The sequence below is a fragment of the Lissotriton helveticus genome, chromosome 11, assembly GCF_964261635.1.
Source record: "Lissotriton helveticus chromosome 11, aLisHel1.1, whole genome shotgun sequence".
Taxonomy (NCBI): Eukaryota; Metazoa; Chordata; class Amphibia; order Caudata; family Salamandridae; genus Lissotriton; species Lissotriton helveticus.
This window is the reverse complement of record NC_136072.1, coordinates 341,732,133-341,751,390: the sequence shown is the minus strand read 5'-3', so window position 1 is coordinate 341,751,390 and position 19,258 is coordinate 341,732,133.

Sequence of the window (19,258 nt, the reverse complement as noted above, 5' to 3'; positions counted from 1 at the left end):
CCAATAGACATTTTTAATCATTTTTGGTACACTCCAAAAAATCAATTTTCTGATGAAAAACGATGACTCCGGACCTGTCGAATTTCCCAAAATGGTCAACATGGATGAAATTTTAACTTTTACTCTTTTGACTCTAAATGACTGTTGGATGTGAATTATGACTTGTTCAACTAAAAAAAGTGTGTTTAAAGTCATTTCGGATCCTGATATTGGTCAAAATGGAAGCTTTTGAGTAAGCAAAGCTCTGTAAAAATGGCAATTTTGGTCACTGTAAGGGTTTCAATAGTGGTTATTCAACATGAGGCACGATCCAATTGACATTTTGAATCATTTTTGGTACACTCCAAAAAATCAATTTTCTGATGAAAAACGATGACTCCGGACCTGTCGAACTTTCCCAAAATGGTCAATATGGATGAAATTTTAACATTTTATCCTTAGACTCTAAATGACTGTTGGATGTGAATTATGACTTGTTCAACTAAAATAAGTGTGTTTAAAGTCCTTTCGGTGCCTGAAATTGATCAAAATGGAAGCTTTTGAGTAAGCAAAACTCTGTAAAAATGGCAATTTTGGTCACTGTGAGGGTTTCAAAAGTGGATATTCAACATGAGGCACGATCCAATTGACATTTTGAATCATTTTTGGTACACTCCAAAAAATCAATTTTCTGATGAAAAACGATGACTCCGGACCTGTCGAACTTTCCCAAAATGGTCAACATGGATGAAATTTTAACTTTTAATCTTTTGACTCTAAATGCCTGTTGGATGTGAATTTTGACTTGTTCAACTAAAATAAGTGTGTTTAAAGTCCTTTCTGTGCCTGAAATTGGTCAAAATGGAAGCTTTTGAGTAAGCAAAGCTCTGTGAAAATGGCAATTTTGGTCACTGTGAGGGTTTCAAAAGTGGTTATTCAACATGAGGCACGATCCAATTGACATTTTGAATCATTTTTGGTACACTCCAAAAAATCAATTTTCTGATGAAAAACGATGACTCCGGACCTGTCGAACTTTCCCAAAATGGTCAACATGGATGAAATGTTAACTCTTAATCTTTTGACTCTAAATGCCTGTTGCATGTGAATTTTGACTTGTTCAACTAAAAAAAGTGTGTTTAAAGTCATTTTGGTGCCTGAAATTGGTCAAAATGGAAGCTTTTGAGTAAGCAAAGCTCTGTAAAAATGGCAATTTTGGTCACTGTGAGGGTTTCAAAAGTGGTTATTCAACATGAGGCACGATCCAATTGACATTTTGAATCATTTTTGGTACACTCCAAAAAATAAATTTTCTGATGAAAAACGATGACTCCGGACCTGTCGAACTTTCCCAAAATGGTCAACATGGATGAAATTTTAACTTTTAATCTTTTGACTCTAAATGCCTGTTGGATGTGAATTTTGACTTGTTCAACTAAAATAAGTGTGTTTAAAGTCCTTTCGGTGCCTGAAATTGATCAAAATGGAAGCTTTTGAGTAAGCAAAACTCTGTAAAAATGGCAATTTTGGTCACTGTGAGGGTTTCAAAAGTGGATATTCAACATGAGGCACGATCCAATTGACATTTTGAATCATTTTTGGTACACTCCAAAAAATCAATTTTCTGATGAAAAACGATGACTCCGGACCTGTCGAACTTTCCCAAAATGGTCAACATGGATGAAATTTTAACTTTTAATCTTTTGACTCTAAATGCCTGTTGGATGTGAATTTTGACTTGTTCAACTAAAATAAGTGTGTTTAAAGTCCTTTCTGTGCCTGAAATTGGTCAAAATGGAAGCTTTCGAGTAAGCAAAGCTCTGTAAAAATGACAATTTTGGCCACTGCGAGGGTTTCAAAAGTGGTTATTCAACATAATGCACGATCCAATTGACATTTTGAATCATTTTTGGCACACTCCAAAAAATCAATTTTCTGATGAAAAACGATGACTCCAGACCTCTCGAACTTTCCCAAAATGGTCAACATGATGAAATTTTAACTTTTAATCTGTTGACTCTAAATGCCCGTTGGATGTGAATTTTGACTTGTTCAACTAAAATAAGTGTGTTTAAAGTCCTTTCGGTGCCTGAAATTGGTCAAAATGGAAGCTTTTGAGTAAGCAAAGCTCTGTGAAAATGGCAATTTTGGTCACTGTGAGGGTTTCAAAAGTGGTTATTCAACATGAGGCACGATCCAATTGACATTTTGAATCATTTTTGGTACACTCCAAAAAATCAATTTTCTGATGAAAAACGATGACTCCGGACCTGTCGAACTTTCCCAAAATGGTCAACATGGATGAAATGTTAACTCTTAATCTTTTGACTCTAAATGCCTGTTGCATGTGAATTTTGACTTGTTCAACTAAAAAAAGTGTGTTTAAAGTAATTTTGGTGCCTGAAATTGGTCAAAATGGAAGCTTTTGAGTAAGCAAAGCTCTGTAAAAATGGCAATTTTGGTCACTGTGAGGGTTTCAAAAGTGGTTATTCAACATGAGGCACGATCCAATTGACATTTTGAATCATTTTTGGTACACTCCAAAAAATAAATTTTCTGATGAAAAACGATGACTCCGGACCTGTCGAACTTTCCCAAAATGGTCAACATGGATGAAATTTTAACTTTTAATCTTTTGACTCTAAATGCCTGTTGGATGTGAATTTTGACTTGTTCAACTAAAAAAAGTGTGTTTAAAGTCATTTTGGTGCCTGAAATTGGTCAAAATGGAAGCTTTTGAGTAAGCAAATCTCTGTAAAAATGGCAATTTTGGTCACTGTGAGGGTTTCAAAAGTGGTTATTCAACATGAGGGACAATCCAGTTGACATTTTGAATCATTTTTGGTACACTCGAAAAAAACGATTTTCCTATGAAAAACGATGACTCCGGACCTGTCAAACTTTCCCAAAATGGTCAACATGGATGAAATTGTAACTTTTAATCTTTTGACTCTAAATGCCTGTTGGATGTGAATTTTGACTTGTTCAACTAAAATAAGTGTGTTTACAGTCCTCTCGGTGCCTGAAATTGGTCAAAATGGAAGCTTTTGAATAAGCAAAGCTCTGTAAAAATGACAATTTTGGCCACTGTGAGGGTTTCAAAAGTGGTTATTCAACATGAGGCACGATCCAATTGACATTTTGAATCATTTTTGGTACACTCCAAAAAATCAATTTTCCGATGAAAAACGATGACTCCGGACTTGTCGAACTTTACCAAAATGATCAACATGATGAAATTTTGACTTTTAATCTGTTGACTCTAAATGACCGTTGGATGTGAATTTTGACTTGTTCAACTAAAAAAAGTGTGTTTAAAGTCATTTTGGTGCCTGAAATTTGTCAAAATGGAAGCTTTTGAGTAAGCAAAGCTCTGTAAAAATGGCAATTTTGGTCACTGTGAGGGTTTCAAAAGTGGTTATTCAACATGAGGCACGATCCAATTGACATTTTGAATCATTTTTGGTACACTCCAGAAAATAAATTTTCTGATGAAAAACGATGACTCCGGACCTGTCGAACTTTTCCAAAATGGTCAACATGGATGAAATTTTAACTTTTAATCTTTTGACCCTAAATGACTATTGGATGTGAATTATGACTTGTTCAACTAAAATAAGTGTGTTTAAAGTCCTTTCGGTGCCTGAAATTGGTCAAAATGGAAGCTTTTGAGTAAGCAAAGCTCTGTAAAAATGGCAATTTTGGTCACTGTGAGGGTTTCAAAAGCGGTTATTCAACATGAGGCACGATCCAATTGACATTTTGAATCATTTTTGGTACACTCCAAATAATCAATTTTCTGATGAAAAACGATGACTCCGGACCTGTCGAACTTTCCCAAAATGGTCAATATGGATGAAATTTTAACATTTAATCTTTAGACTCTAAATGACTGTTGGATGTGAATTATGACTTGTTCAACTAAAATAAGTGTGTTTAAAGTCCTTTCGGTGCCTGAAATTGGTCAAAATGGAAGCTTTTGAGTAAGCAAAACTCTGTAAAAATGGCAATTTTGGTCACTGTGAGGGTTTCAAAAGTGGTTATTCAACATGAGGCACGATCCAATTGACATTTTGAATCATTTTTGGTACACTCCAAAAAATCAATTTTCCGATGAAAAACGATGACTCCGGACTTGTCGAACTTTCCCAAAATGGTCAACATGATGACATTTTAACTTTTAATCTGTTGACTCTAAATGCCCGTTGGATGTGAATTTTGACTTGTTCAACTAAAATAAGTGTGTTTAAAGTCCTTTCGGTGCCTGAAATTGGTCAAAATGGAAGCTTTTGAGTAAGCAATGCTCTGTAAAAATTACAATTTTGGCCACTGTGAGGGTTTCAAAAGTGGTTATTCAACATGAGGCACGATCCAATAGACATTTTTAATCATTTTTGGTACACTCCAAAAAATCAATTTTCTGATGAAAAACGATGACTCCGGACCTGTCGAATTTCCCAAAATGGTCAACATGGATGAAATTTTAACTTTTACTCTTTTGACTCTAAATGACTGTTGGATGTGAATTATGACTTGTTCAACTAAAAAAAGTGTGTTTAAAGTCATTTCGGATCCTGATATTGGTCAAAATGGAAGCTTTTGAGTAAGCAAAGCTCTGTAAAAATGGCAATTTTGGTCACTGTAAGGGTTTCAATAGTGGTTATTCAACATGAGGCACGATCCAATTGACATTTTGAATCATTTTTGGTACACTCCAAAAAATCAATTTTCTGATGAAAAACGATGACTCCGGACCTGTCGAACTTTCCCAAAATGGTCAATATGGATGAAATTTTAACATTTTATCCTTAGACTCTAAATGACTGTTGGATGTGAATTATGACTTGTTCAACTAAAATAAGTGTGTTTAAAGTCCTTTCGGTGCCTGAAATTGATCAAAATGGAAGCTTTTGAGTAAGCAAAACTCTGTAAAAATGGCAATTTTGGTCACTGTGAGGGTTTCAAAAGTGGATATTCAACATGAGGCACGATCCAATTGACATTTTGAATCATTTTTGGTACACTCCAAAAAATCAATTTTCTGATGAAAAACGATGACTCCGGACCTGTCGAACTTTCCCAAAATGGTCAACATGGATGAAATTTTAACTTTTAATCTTTTGACTCTAAATGCCTGTTGGATGTGAATTTTGACTTGTTCAACTAAAATAAGTGTGTTTAAAGTCCTTTCTGTGCCTGAAATTGGTCAAAATGGAAGCTTTCGAGTAAGCAAAGCTCTGTAAAAATGACAATTTTGGCCACTGCGAGGGTTTCAAAAGTGGTTATTCAACATAATGCACGATCCAATTGACATTTTGAATCATTTTTGGCACACTCCAAAAAATCAATTTTCTGATGAAAAACGATGACTCCAGACCTCTCGAACTTTCCCAAAATGGTCAACATGATGAAATTTTAACTTTTAATCTGTTGACTCTAAATGCCCGTTGGATGTGAATTTTGACTTGTTCAACTAAAATAAGTGTGTTTAAAGTCCTTTCGGTGCCTGAAATTGGTCAAAATGGAAGCTTTTGAGTAAGCAAAGCTCTGTGAAAATGGCAATTTTGGTCACTGTGAGGGTTTCAAAAGTGGTTATTCAACATGAGGCACGATCCAATTGACATTTTGAATCATTTTTGGTACACTCCAAAAAATCAATTTTCTGATGAAAAACGATGACTCCGGACCTGTCGAACTTTCCCAAAATGGTCAACATGGATGAAATGTTAACTCTTAATCTTTTGACTCTAAATGCCTGTTGCATGTGAATTTTGACTTGTTCAACTAAAAAAAGTGTGTTTAAAGTCATGTTGGTGCCTGAAATTGGTCAAAATGGAAGCTTTTGAGTAAGCAAAGCTCTGTAAAAATGGCAATTTTGGTCACTGTGAGGGTTTCAAAAGTGGTTATTCAACATGAGGCACGATCCAATTGACATTTTGAATCATTTTTGGTACACTCCAAAAAATAAATTTTCTGATGAAAAACGATGACTCCGGACCTGTCGAACTTTCCCAAAATGGTCAACATGGATGAAATTTTAACTTTTAATCTTTTGACTCAATGCCTGTTGGATGTGAATTTTGACTTGTTCAACTAAAAAAAGTGTGTTTAAAGTCATTTTGGTGCCTGAAATTGGTCAAAATGGAAGCTTTTGAGTAAGCAAATCTCTGTAAAAATGGCAATTTTGGTCACTGTGAGGGTTTCAAAAGTGGTTATTCAACATGAGGGACAATCCAGTTGACATTTTGAATCATTTTTGGTGCACTCGAAAAAATCGATTTTCCTATGAAAAACGATGACTCCGGACCTGTCGAATTTCCCAAAATGGTCAACATGGATGAAATTTTTACTTTTACTCTTTTGACTCTAAATGACTGTTGGATGTGAATTATGACTTGTTCAACTAAAAAAAGTGTGTTTAAAGTCATTTTGGAGCCTGATATTGGTCAAAATGGAAGCTTTTGAGTAAGCAAAGCTCTGTAAAAATGGCAATTTTGGTCACTGTGAGGGTTTTAAAAGTGGTTATTCAACATGAGGCACGATCCAATTGACATTTTGAATCATTTTTGGTACACTCCAAAAAATCAATTTTCCGATGAAAAACGATGACTCCGGACTTGTCGAACTTTCCCAAAATGGTCAACATGATGAAATTTTAACTTTTAATCTGTTGACTCTAAATGCCCGTTGGATGTGAATTTTGACTTGTTCAACTAAAATAAGTGTGTTTAAAGTCCTTTCGGTGCCTGAAATTGGTCAAAATGGAAGCATTTGAGTAAGCAAAGCTCTGTAAAAATGACAATTTTGGCCACTGTGAGGGTTTCAAAAGTGGTTATTCAACATGAGGCACGATCCAATTGACATTTTGAATTATTTTTGGTAAACTCCAAAAAATCAATTTTCTGATGAAAAACGATGACTCCGGACCTGTCGAATTTCCCAAAATGGTCAACATGGATGAAATTTTAACTTTTACTCTTTTGACTCTAAATGACTGTTGGATGTGAATTATGACTTGTTCAACTAAAAAAAAGTGTGTTTAAAGTAATTTCGGAGCCTGATATTGGTCAAAATGGAAGCTTTTGAGTAAGCAAAGCTCTGTAAAAATGGCAATTTTGGTCACTGTGAGGGTTTCAAAAGTGGTTATTCAACATGAGGCACGATCCAATTGACATTTTAAATCATTTTTGGTACACTCCAAAAAATCAATTTTCCGATGAAAAACGATGACTCCGGACTTGTCGAACTTTCCCAAAATGGTCAACATGATGAAATTTTAACTTTTAATCTGTTGACTCTAAATGCCCGTTGGATGTGAATTTTGACTTGTTCAACTAAAATAAGTGTGTTTAAAGTCCTTTCGGTGCCTGAAATTGGTCAAAATGGAAGCTTTTGAGTAAGCAAAGCTCTGTAAAAATGACAATTTTGGCCACTGTGAGGGTTTCAAAAGTGGTTATTCAACATGAGGCACGATCCAATTGACATTTTGAATCATTTTTGGTAAACTCCAAAAAATCAATTTTCTGATGAAAAACGATGACTCCGGACCTGTCGAACTTTCCCAAAATGGTCAACATGGATAAAATTTTAACTTTTAATCTTTTGACTCTAAACGACTGTTGGATGTGAATTTTGACTTGTTCAACTAAAATAAGTGTGTTTAAAGTCCTTTCGGTGCCTGAAATTGGTCAAAATGGAAGCTTTTGAGTAAGCAATGCTCTGTAAAAATGACAATTTTGGCCACTGTGAGGGTTTCAAAAGTGGTTATTCAACATGAGGCACGATCCAATTGACATTTTGAATCATTTTTGGTACACTCCAAAAAATCAATTTTCTGATGAAAAACGATGACTCCGGACCTGTCGAATTTCTCAAAATGGTCAACATGGATGAAATTTTAACTTTTACTCTTTTGACTCTAAATGACTGTTGGATGTGAATTATGACTTGTTCAACTAAAAAAAGTGTGTTTAAAGTCATTTCGGAGCCTGATATTGGTCAAAATGGAAGCTTTTGAGTAAGCAAAGCTCTGTAAAAATGGCAATTTTGGTCACTGTGAGGGTTTCAAAAGTGGTTATTCAACATGAGGCACGATCCAATTGACATTTTGAATCATTTTTGGTACACTCCAAAAAATCAATTTTCCGATGAAAAACGATGACTCCGGACTTGTCGAACTTTCCCAAAATGGTCAACATGATGAAATTTTAACTTTTAATCTGTTGACTCTAAATGCCCGTTGGATGTGAATTTTGACTTGTTCAACTAAAATAAGTGTGTTTAAAGTCCTTTCGGTGCCAGAAATTGGTCAAAATGGAAGCTTTTGAGTAAGCAAAACTCTGTAAAAATGGCGATTTTGGTCATTGTGAGGGTTTCAAAAGTGGTTATTCAACATGAGGCACAATCCAGTTGACATTTTGAATCATTTTTGGTACACTCCAAAAAATCAATTTTCCGATGAAAAACGATGACTCCGGACCTGTCGAACTTTCCCAAAATGGTCAACATGGATGAAATTTTAACTTTTAATCTTTTGACTCTAAATGCCTGTTGGATGTGAATTTTGACTTGTTCAACTAAAATAAGTGTGTTTAAAGTCCTTTCAGTGCCTGAAATTGGTCAAAATGGAAGATTTTGAGTATGCAAAGCTCTGTAAAAATGGCAATTTTGGTCACTGTGAGGGTTTCAAAAGCGGTTATTCAACATGAGGCACGATCCAATTGACATTTTGAATCATTTTTGGTACACTCCAAATAATCAATTTTCTGATGAAAAACGATGACTCCGGACCTGTCGAACTTTCCCAAAATGGTCAATATGGATGAAATTTTAACATTTAATCTTTAGACTCTAAATGACTGTTGGATGTGAATTTTGACTTGTTCAACTAAAATAAGTGTGTTTACAGTCCTCTCGGTGCCTGAAATTGGTCAAAATGGAAGCTTTTGAATAAGCAAAGCTCTGTAAAAATGACAATTTTGGCCACTGTGAGGGTTTCAAGAGTGGTTATTCAACATGAGGCACGATCCAATTGACATTTTGAATCATTTTTGGTACACTCCAAAAAATCAATTTTCCGATGAAAAACGATGACTCCGGACTTGTCGAACTTTCCCAAAATGGTCAACATGATGACATTTTAACTTTTAATCTGTTGACTCTAAATGCCCGTTGGATGTGAATTTTGACTTGTTCAACTAAAATAAGTGTGTTTAAAGTCCTTTCGGTGCCTGAAATTGGTCAAAATGGAAGCTTTTGAGTAAGCAATGCTCTGTAAAAATTACAATTTTGGCCACTGTGAGGGTTTCAAAAGTGGTTATTCAACATGAGGCATGATCCAATAGACATTTTTAATCATTTTTGGTACACTCCAAAAAATCAATTTTCTGATGAAAAACGATGACTCCGGACCTGTCGAATTTCCCAAAATGGTCAACATGATGAAATTTTAACTTTTAATCTGTTGACTCTAAATGCCCGTTGGATGTGAATTTTGACTTGTTCAACTAAAATAAGTGTGTTTAAAGTCCTTTCTGTGCCTGAAATTGGTCAAAATGGAAGCTTTCGAGTAAGCAAAGCTCTGTAAAAATGACAATTTAGGCCACTGCGAGGGTTTCAAAAGTGGTTATTCAACATAATGCACCATCAAATTGATATTTTGAATCATTTTTGGCACACTCCAAAAAATCAATTTTCTGATGAAAAACGATGACTCCAGACCTCTCGAACTTTCCCAAAATGGTCAACATGATGAAATTTTAACTTTTAATCTGTTGACTCTAAATGCCCGTTGGATGTGAATTTTGACTTGTTCAACTAAAATAAGTGTGTTTAAAGTCCTTTCGGTGCCTGAAATTGGTCAAAATGGAAGCTTTTGAGTAAGCAAAACTCTGTAAAAATGGCAATTTTGGTCATTGTGAGGGTTTCAAAAGTGGTTATTCATCATGAGGCACAATCCAGTTGACATTTTGAATCATTTTTGGTACAATCCCAAAAATCGATTTTCCGATGAAAAACGATGACTCCGGACATGTCGAACTTTCCCAAAATGGTCAACATGATGAAATTTTAACTTTTAATCTGTTGACTCTAAATGCCCGTTGGATGTGAATTTTGACTTGTTCAACTAAAAAAAGTGTGTTTAAAGTCATTTTGGTGCCTGAAATTTGTCAAAATGGAAGCTTTTGAGTAAGCAAAGCTCTGTAAAAATGGCAATTTTGGTCACTGTGAGGGTTTCAAAAGTGGTTATTCAACATGAGGCACGATCCAATTGACATTTTGAATCATTTTTGGTACACTCCAAAAAATAAATTTTCTGATGAAAAACGATGACTCCGGACCTGTCGAACTTTTCCAAAATGGTCAACATGGATGACATTTTAACTTTTAATCTTTTGACCCTAAATGACTGTTGGATGTGAATTATGACTTGTTCCACTAAAATAAGTGTGTTTAAAGTCATTTCGGTGACTTAAATTGCTCAAAATGGAAGCTTTTGAGTAAGAAAAACTCTGTAAAAATGGCAATTTTGGTCACTGTGAGGGTTTCAAAAGTGGTTATTCAACATGAGGGACAATCCAGTTGAAATTTTGAATCATTTTTGGTACACTCGAAAAAAACGATTTTCCTATGAAAAACGATGACTCCGGACCTGTCAAACTTTCCCAAAATGGTCAACATGGATGAAATTGTAACTTTTAATCTTTTGACTCTAAATGCCTGTTGGATGTGAATTTTGACTTGTTGAACTAAAATAAGTGTGTTTACAGTCCTCTCGGTGCCTGAAATTGGTCAAAATGGAAGCTTTTGAATAAGCAAAGCTCTGTAAAAATGACAATTTTGGCCACTGTGAGGGTTTCAAAAGTGGTTATTCAACATGAGGCACGATCCAATTGACATTTTGAATCATTTTTGGTACACTCCAAAAAATCAATTTTCCGATGAAAAACGATGACTCCGGACTTGTCGAACTTTCCCAAAATGGTCAACATGATGAAATTTTAACTTTTAATCTGTTGACTCTAAATGACCGTTGGATGGGAATTTTGACTTGTTCAACTAAAAAAAGTGTGTTTAAAGTCATTTTGGTGCCTGAAATTTGTCAAAATGGAAGCTTTTGAGTAAGCAAAGCTCTGTAAAAATGGCAATTTTGGTCACTGTGAGGGTTTCAAAAGTGGTTATTCAACATGAGGCACAATCCAATTGACATTTTGAATCATTTTTGGTACACTCCAGAAAATAAATTTTCTGATGAAAAACGATGACTCCGGACCTGTCGAACTTTTCCAAAATGGTCAACATGGATGAAATTTTAACTTTTAATCTTTTGACCCTAAATGACTGTTGGATGTGAATTATGACTTGTTCAACTAAAATAAGTGTGTTTAAAGTCATTTCGGTGACTTAAATTGCTCAAAATTGAAGCTTTTGAGTAAGAAAAACTCTGTAAAAATGGCAATTTTGGTCACTGTGAGGGTTTCAAAAGTGGTTATTCAACATGAGGGACAATCCAGTTGACATTTTGAATCATTTTTGGTACACTCGAAAAAAACGATTTTCCTATGAAAAACGATGACTCCGGACCTGTCAAACTTTCCCAAAATGGTCAACATGGATGAAATTGTAACTTTTAATCTTTTGACTCTAAATGGCTGTTGGATGTGAATTCTGACTTGTTCAACTAAAATAAGTGTGTTTACAGTCCTCTCGGTGCCTGAAATTGGTCAAAATGGAAGCTTTTGAATAAGCAAAGCTCTGTAAAAATGACAATTTTGGCCACTGTGAGGGTTTCAAAAGTGGTTATTCAACATGAGGCACGATCCAATTGACATTTTGAATCATTTTTGGTACACTCCAAAAAATCAATTTTCCGATGAAAAACGATGACTCCGGACTTGTCGAACTTTACCAAAATGATCAACATGATGAAATTTTGACTTTTAATCTGTTGACTCTAAATGACCGTTGGATGTGAATTTTGACTTGTTCAACTAAAAAAAGTGTGTTTAAAGTCATTTTGGTGCCTGAAATTTGTCAAAATGGAAGCTTTTGAGTAAGCAAAGCTCTGTAAAAATGGCAATTTTGGTCACTGTGAGGGTTTCAAAAGTGGTTATTCAACATGAGGCACGATCCAATTGACATTTTGAATCATTTTTGGTACACTCCAGAAAATAAATTTTCTGATGAAAAACGATGACTCCGGACTTGTCGAACTTTTCCAAAATGGTCAACATGGATGAAATTTTAACTTTTAATCTTTTGACCCTAAATGACTATTGGATGTGAATTATGACTTGTTCAACTAAAATAAGTGTGTTTAAAGTCATTTCGGTGACTTAAATTGCTCAAAATGGAAGCTTTTGAGTAAGAAAAACTCTGTAAAAATGGCAATTTTGGTCACTGTGAGGGTTTCAAAAGTGGTTATTCAACATGAGGGACAATCCAGTTGACATTTTGAATCATTTTTGGTACACTCGAAAAAAACGATTTTCCTATGAAAAACGATGACTCCGGACCTGTCAAACTTTCCCAAAATGGTCAACATGGATGAAATTGTAACTTTTAATCTTTTGACTCTAAATGCCTGTTGGATGTGAATTTTGACTTGTTCAACTAAAATAAGTGTGTTTAAAGTCCTTTCGGTGCCTGAAATTGGTCAAAATGGAAGCTTTTGAGTAAGCAAAGCTCTGTAAAAATGGCAATTTTGGTCACTGTGAGGGTTTCAAAAGCGGTTATTCAACATGAGGCACGATCCAATTGACATTTTGAATCATTTTTGGTACACTCCAAATAATCAATTTTCTGATGAAAAACGATGACTCCGGACCTGTCGAACTTTCCCAAAATGGTCAACATGATGACATTTTAACTTTTAATCTGTTGACTCTAAATGCCCGTTGGATGTGAATTTTGACTTGTTCAACTAAAATAAGTGTGTTTAAAGTCCTTTCGGTGCCTGAAATTGGTCAAAATGGAAGCTTTTGAGTAAGCAATGCTCTGTAAAAATTACAATTTTGGCCACTGTGAGGGTTTCAAAAGTGGTTATTCAACATGAGGCACGATCCAATAGACATTTTTAATCATTTTTGGTACACTCCAAAAAATCAATTTTCTGATGAAAAACGATGACTCCGGACCTGTCGAATTTCCCAAAATGGTCAACATGGATGAAATTTTAACTTTTACTCTTTTGACTCTAAATGACTGTTGGATGTGAATTATGACTTGTTCAACTAAAAAAAGTGTGTTTAAAGTCATTTCGGATCCTGATATTGGTCAAAATGGAAGCTTTTGAGTAAGCAAAGCTCTGTAAAAATGGCAATTTTGGTCACTGTAAGGGTTTCAATAGTGGTTATTCAACATGAGGCACGATCCAATTGACATTTTGAATCATTTTTGGTACACTCCAAAAAATCAATTTTCTGATGAAAAACGATGACTCCGGACCTGTCGAACTTTCCCAAAATGGTCAATATGGATGAAATTTTAACATTTTATCCTTAGACTCTAAATGACTGTTGGATGTGAATTATGACTTGTTCAACTAAAATAAGTGTGTTTAAAGTCCTTTCGGTGCCTGAAATTGATCAAAATGGAAGCTTTTGAGTAAGCAAAACTCTGTAAAAATGGCAATTTTGGTCACTGTGAGGGTTTCAAAAGTGGATATTCAACATGAGGCACGATCCAATTGACATTTTGAATCATTTTTGGTACACTCCAAAAAATCAATTTTCTGATGAAAAACGATGACTCCGGACCTGTCGAACTTTCCCAAAATGGTCAACATGGATGAAATTTTAACTTTTAATCTTTTGACTCTAAATGCCTGTTGGATGTGAATTTTGACTTGTTCAACTAAAATAAGTGTGTTTAAAGTCCTTTCTGTGCCTGAAATTGGTCAAAATGGAAGCTTTTGAGTAAGCAAAGCTCTGTGAAAATGGCAATTTTGGTCACTGTGAGGGTTTCAAAAGTGGTTATTCAACATGAGGCACGATCCAATTGACATTTTGAATCATTTTTGGTACACTCCAAAAAATCAATTTTCTGATGAAAAACGATGACTCCGGACCTGTCGAACTTTCCCAAAATGGTCAACATGGATGAAATGTTAACTCTTAATCTTTTGACTCTAAATGCCTGTTGCATGTGAATTTTGACTTGTTCAACTAAAAAAAGTGTGTTTAAAGTCATTTTGGTGCCTGAAATTGGTCAAAATGGAAGCTTTTGAGTAAGCAAAGCTCTGTAAAAATGGCAATTTTGGTCACTGTGAGGGTTTCAAAAGTGGTTATTCAACATGAGGCACGATCCAATTGACATTTTGAATCATTTTTGGTACACTCCAAAAAATAAATTTTCTGATGAAAAACGATGACTCCGGACCTGTCGAACTTTCCCAAAATGGTCAACATGGATGAAATTTTAACTTTTAATCTTTTGACTCTAAATGCCTGTTGGATGTGAATTTTGACTTGTTCAACTAAAATAAGTGTGTTTAAAGTCCTTTCGGTGCCTGAAATTGATCAAAATGGAAGCTTTTGAGTAAGCAAAACTCTGTAAAAATGGCAATTTTGGTCACTGTGAGGGTTTCAAAAGTGGATATTCAACATGAGGCACGATCCAATTGACATTTTGAATCATTTTTGGTACACTCCAAAAAATCAATTTTCTGATGAAAAACGATGACTCCGGACCTGTCGAACTTTCCCAAAATGGTCAACATGGATGAAATTTTAACTTTTAATCTTTTGACTCTAAATGCCTGTTGGATGTGAATTTTGACTTGTTCAACTAAAATAAGTGTGTTTAAAGTCCTTTCTGTGCCTGAAATTGGTCAAAATGGAAGCTTTCGAGTAAGCAAAGCTCTGTAAAAATGACAATTTTGGCCACTGCGAGGGTTTCAAAAGTGGTTATTCAACATAATGCACGATCCAATTGACATTTTGAATCATTTTTGGCACACTCCAAAAAATCAATTTTCTGATGAAAAACGATGACTCCAGACCTCTCGAACTTTCCCAAAATGGTCAACATGATGAAATTTTAACTTTTAATCTGTTGACTCTAAATGCCCGTTGGATGTGAATTTTGACTTGTTCAACTAAAATAAGTGTGTTTAAAGTCCTTTCGGTGCCTGAAATTGGTCAAAATGGAAGCTTTTGAGTAAGCAAAGCTCTGTGAAAATGGCAATTTTGGTCACTGTGAGGGTTTCAAAAGTGGTTATTCAACATGAGGCACGATCCAATTGACATTTTGAATCATTTTTGGTACACTCCAAAAAATCAATTTTCTGATGAAAAACGATGACTCCGGACCTGTCGAACTTTCCCAAAATGGTCAACATGGATGAAATGTTAACTCTTAATCTTTTGACTCTAAATGCCTGTTGCATGTGAATTTTGACTTGTTCAACTAAAAAAAGTGTGTTTAAAGTAATTTTGGTGCCTGAAATTGGTCAAAATGGAAGCTTTTGAGTAAGCAAAGCTCTGTAAAAATGGCAATTTTGGTCACTGTGAGGGTTTCAAAAGTGGTTATTCAACATGAGGCACGATCCAATTGACATTTTGAATCATTTTTGGTACACTCCAAAAAATAAATTTTCTGATGAAAAACGATGACTCCGGACCTGTCGAACTTTCCCAAAATGGTCAACATGGATGAAATTTTAACTTTTAATCTTTTGACTCTAAATGCCTGTTGGATGTGAATTTTGACTTGTTCAACTAAAAAAAGTGTGTTTAAAGTCATTTTGGTGCCTGAAATTGGTCAAAATGGAAGCTTTTGAGTAAGCAAATCTCTGTAAAAATGGCAATTTTGGTCACTGTGAGGGTTTCAAAAGTGGTTATTCAACATGAGGGACAATCCAGTTGACATTTTGAATCATTTTTGGTACACTCGAAAAAAACGATTTTCCTATGAAAAACGATGACTCCGGACCTGTCAAACTTTCCCAAAATGGTCAACATGGATGAAATTGTAACTTTTAATCTTTTGACTCTAAATGCCTGTTGGATGTGAATTTTGACTTGTTCAACTAAAATAAGTGTGTTTACAGTCCTCTCGGTGCCTGAAATTGGTCAAAATGGAAGCTTTTGAATAAGCAAAGCTCTGTAAAAATGACAATTTTGGCCACTGTGAGGGTTTCAAAAGTGGTTATTCAACATGAGGCACGATCCAATTGACATTTTGAATCATTTTTGGTACACTCCAAAAAATCAATTTTCCGATGAAAAACGATGACTCCGGACTTGTCGAACTTTACCAAAATGATCAACATGATGAAATTTTGACTTTTAATCTGTTGACTCTAAATGACCGTTGGATGTGAATTTTGACTTGTTCAACTAAAAAAAGTGTGTTTAAAGTCATTTTGGTGCCTGAAATTTGTCAAAATGGAAGCTTTTGAGTAAGCAAAGCTCTGTAAAAATGGCAATTTTGGTCACTGTGAGGGTTTCAAAAGTGGTTATTCAACATGAGGCACGATCCAATTGACATTTTGAATCATTTTTGGTACACTCCAGAAAATAAATTTTCTGATGAAAAACGATGACTCCGGACCTGTCGAACTTTTCCAAAATGGTCAACATGGATGAAATTTTAACTTTTAATCTTTTGACCCTAAATGACTATTGGATGTGAATTATGACTTGTTCAACTAAAATAAGTGTGTTTAAAGTCCTTTCGGTGCCTGAAATTGGTCAAAATGGAAGCTTTTGAGTAAGCAAAGCTCTGTAAAAATGGCAATTTTGGTCACTGTGAGGGTTTCAAAAGCGGTTATTCAACATGAGGCACGATCCAATTGACATTTTGAATCATTTTTGGTACACTCCAAATAATCAATTTTCTGATGAAAAACGATGACTCCGGACCTGTCGAACTTTCCCAAAATGGTCAATATGGATGAAATTTTAACATTTAATCTTTAGACTCTAAATGACTGTTGGATGTGAATTATGACTTGTTCAACTAAAATAAGTGTGTTTAAAGTCCTTTCGGTGCCTGAAATTGGTCAAAATGGAAGCTTTTGAGTAAGCAAAACTCTGTAAAAATGGCAATTTTGGTCACTGTGAGGGTTTCAAAAGTGGTTATTCAACATGAGGCACGATCCAATTGACATTTTGAATCATTTTTGGTACACTCCAAAAAATCAATTTTCCGATGAAAAACGATGACTCCGGACTTGTCGAACTTTCCCAAAATGGTCAACATGATGACATTTTAACTTTTAATCTGTTGACTCTAAATGCCCGTTGGATGTGAATTTTGACTTGTTCAACTAAAATAAGTGTGTTTAAAGTCCTTTCGGTGCCTGAAATTGGTCAAAATGGAAGCTTTTGAGTAAGCAATGCTCTGTAAAAATTACAATTTTGGCCACTGTGAGGGTTTCAAAAGTGGTTATTCAACATGAGGCACGATCCAATAGACATTTTTAATCATTTTTGGTACACTCCAAAAAATCAATTTTCTGATGAAAAACGATGACTCCGGACCTGTCGAATTTCCCAAAATGGTCAACATGGATGAAATTTTAACTTTTACTCTTTTGACTCTAAATGACTGTTGGATGTGAATTATGACTTGTTCAACTAAAAAAAGTGTGTTTAAAGTCATTTCGGATCCTGATATTGGTCAAAATGGAAGCTTTTGAGTAAGCAAAGCTCTGTAAAAATGGCAATTTTGGTCACTGTAAGGGTTTCAATAGTGGTTATTCAACATGAGGCACGATCCAATTGACATTTTGAATCATTTTTGGTACACTCCAAAAAATCAATTTTCTGATGAAAAACGATGACTCCGGACCTGTCGAACTTTCCCAAAATGGTCAATATGGATGAAATTTTAACATTTTATCCTTAGACTCTAAATGACTGTTGGATGTGAATTATGACTTGTTCAACTAAAATAAGTGTGTTTAAAGTCCTTTCGGTGCCTGAAATTGATCAAAATGGAAGCTTTTGAGTAAGCAAAACTCTGTAAAAATGGCAATTTTGGTCACTGTGAGGGTTTCAAAAGTGGATATTCAACATGAGGCACGATCCAATTGACATTTTGAATCATTTTTGGTACACTCCAAAAAATCAATTTTCTGATGAAAAACGATGACTCCGGACCTGTCGAACTTTCCCAAAATGGTCAACATGGATGAAATTTTAACTTTTAATCTTTTGACTCTAAATGCCTGTTGGATGTGAATTTTGACTTGTTCAACTAAAATAAGTGTGTTTAAAGTCCTTTCTGTGCCTGAAATTGGTCAAAATGGAAGCTTTCGAGTAAGCAAAGCTCTGTAAAAATGACAATTTTGGCCACTGCGAGGGTTTCAAAAGTGGTTATTCAACATAATGCACGATCCAATTGACATTTTGAATCATTTTTGGCACACTCCAAAAAATCAATTTTCTGATGAAAAACGATGACTCCAGACCTCTCGAACTTTCCCAAAATGGTCAACATGATGAAATTTTAACTTTTAATCTGTTGACTCTAAATGCCCGTTGGATGTGAATTTTGACTTGTTCAACTAAAATAAGTGTGTTTAAAGTCCTTTCGGTGCCTGAAATTGGTCAAAATGGAAGCTTTTGAGTAAGCAAAGCTCTGTGAAAATGGCAATTTTGGTCACTGTGAGGGTTTCAAAAGTGGTTATTCAACATGAGGCACGATCCAATTGACATTTTGAATCATTTTTGGTACACTCCAAAAAATCAATTTTCTGATGAAAAACGATGACTCCGGACCTGTCGAACTTTCCCAAAATGGTCAACATGGATGAAATGTTAACTCTTAATCTTTTGACTCTAAATGCCTGTTGCATGTGAATTTTGACTTGTTCAACTAAAAAAAGTGTGTTTAAAGTCATGTTGGTGCCTGAAATTGGTCAAAATGGAAGCTTTTGAGTAAGCAAAGCTCTGTAAAAATGGCAATTTTGGTCACTGTGAGGGTTTCAAAAGTGGTTATTCAACATGAGGCACGATCCAATTGACATTTTGAATCATTTTTGGTACACTCCAAAAAATAAATTTTCTGATGAAAAACGATGACTCCGGACCTGTCGAACTTTCCCAAAATGGTCAACATGGATGAAATTTTAACTTTTAATCTTTTGACTCAATGCCTGTTGGATGTGAATTTTGACTTGTTCAACTAAAAAAAGTGTGTTTAAAGTCATTTTGGTGCCTGAAATTGGTCAAAATGGAAGCTTTTGAGTAAGCAAATCTCTGTAAAAATGGCAATTTTGGTCACTGTGAGGGTTTCAAAAGTGGTTATTCAACATGAGGGACAATCCAGT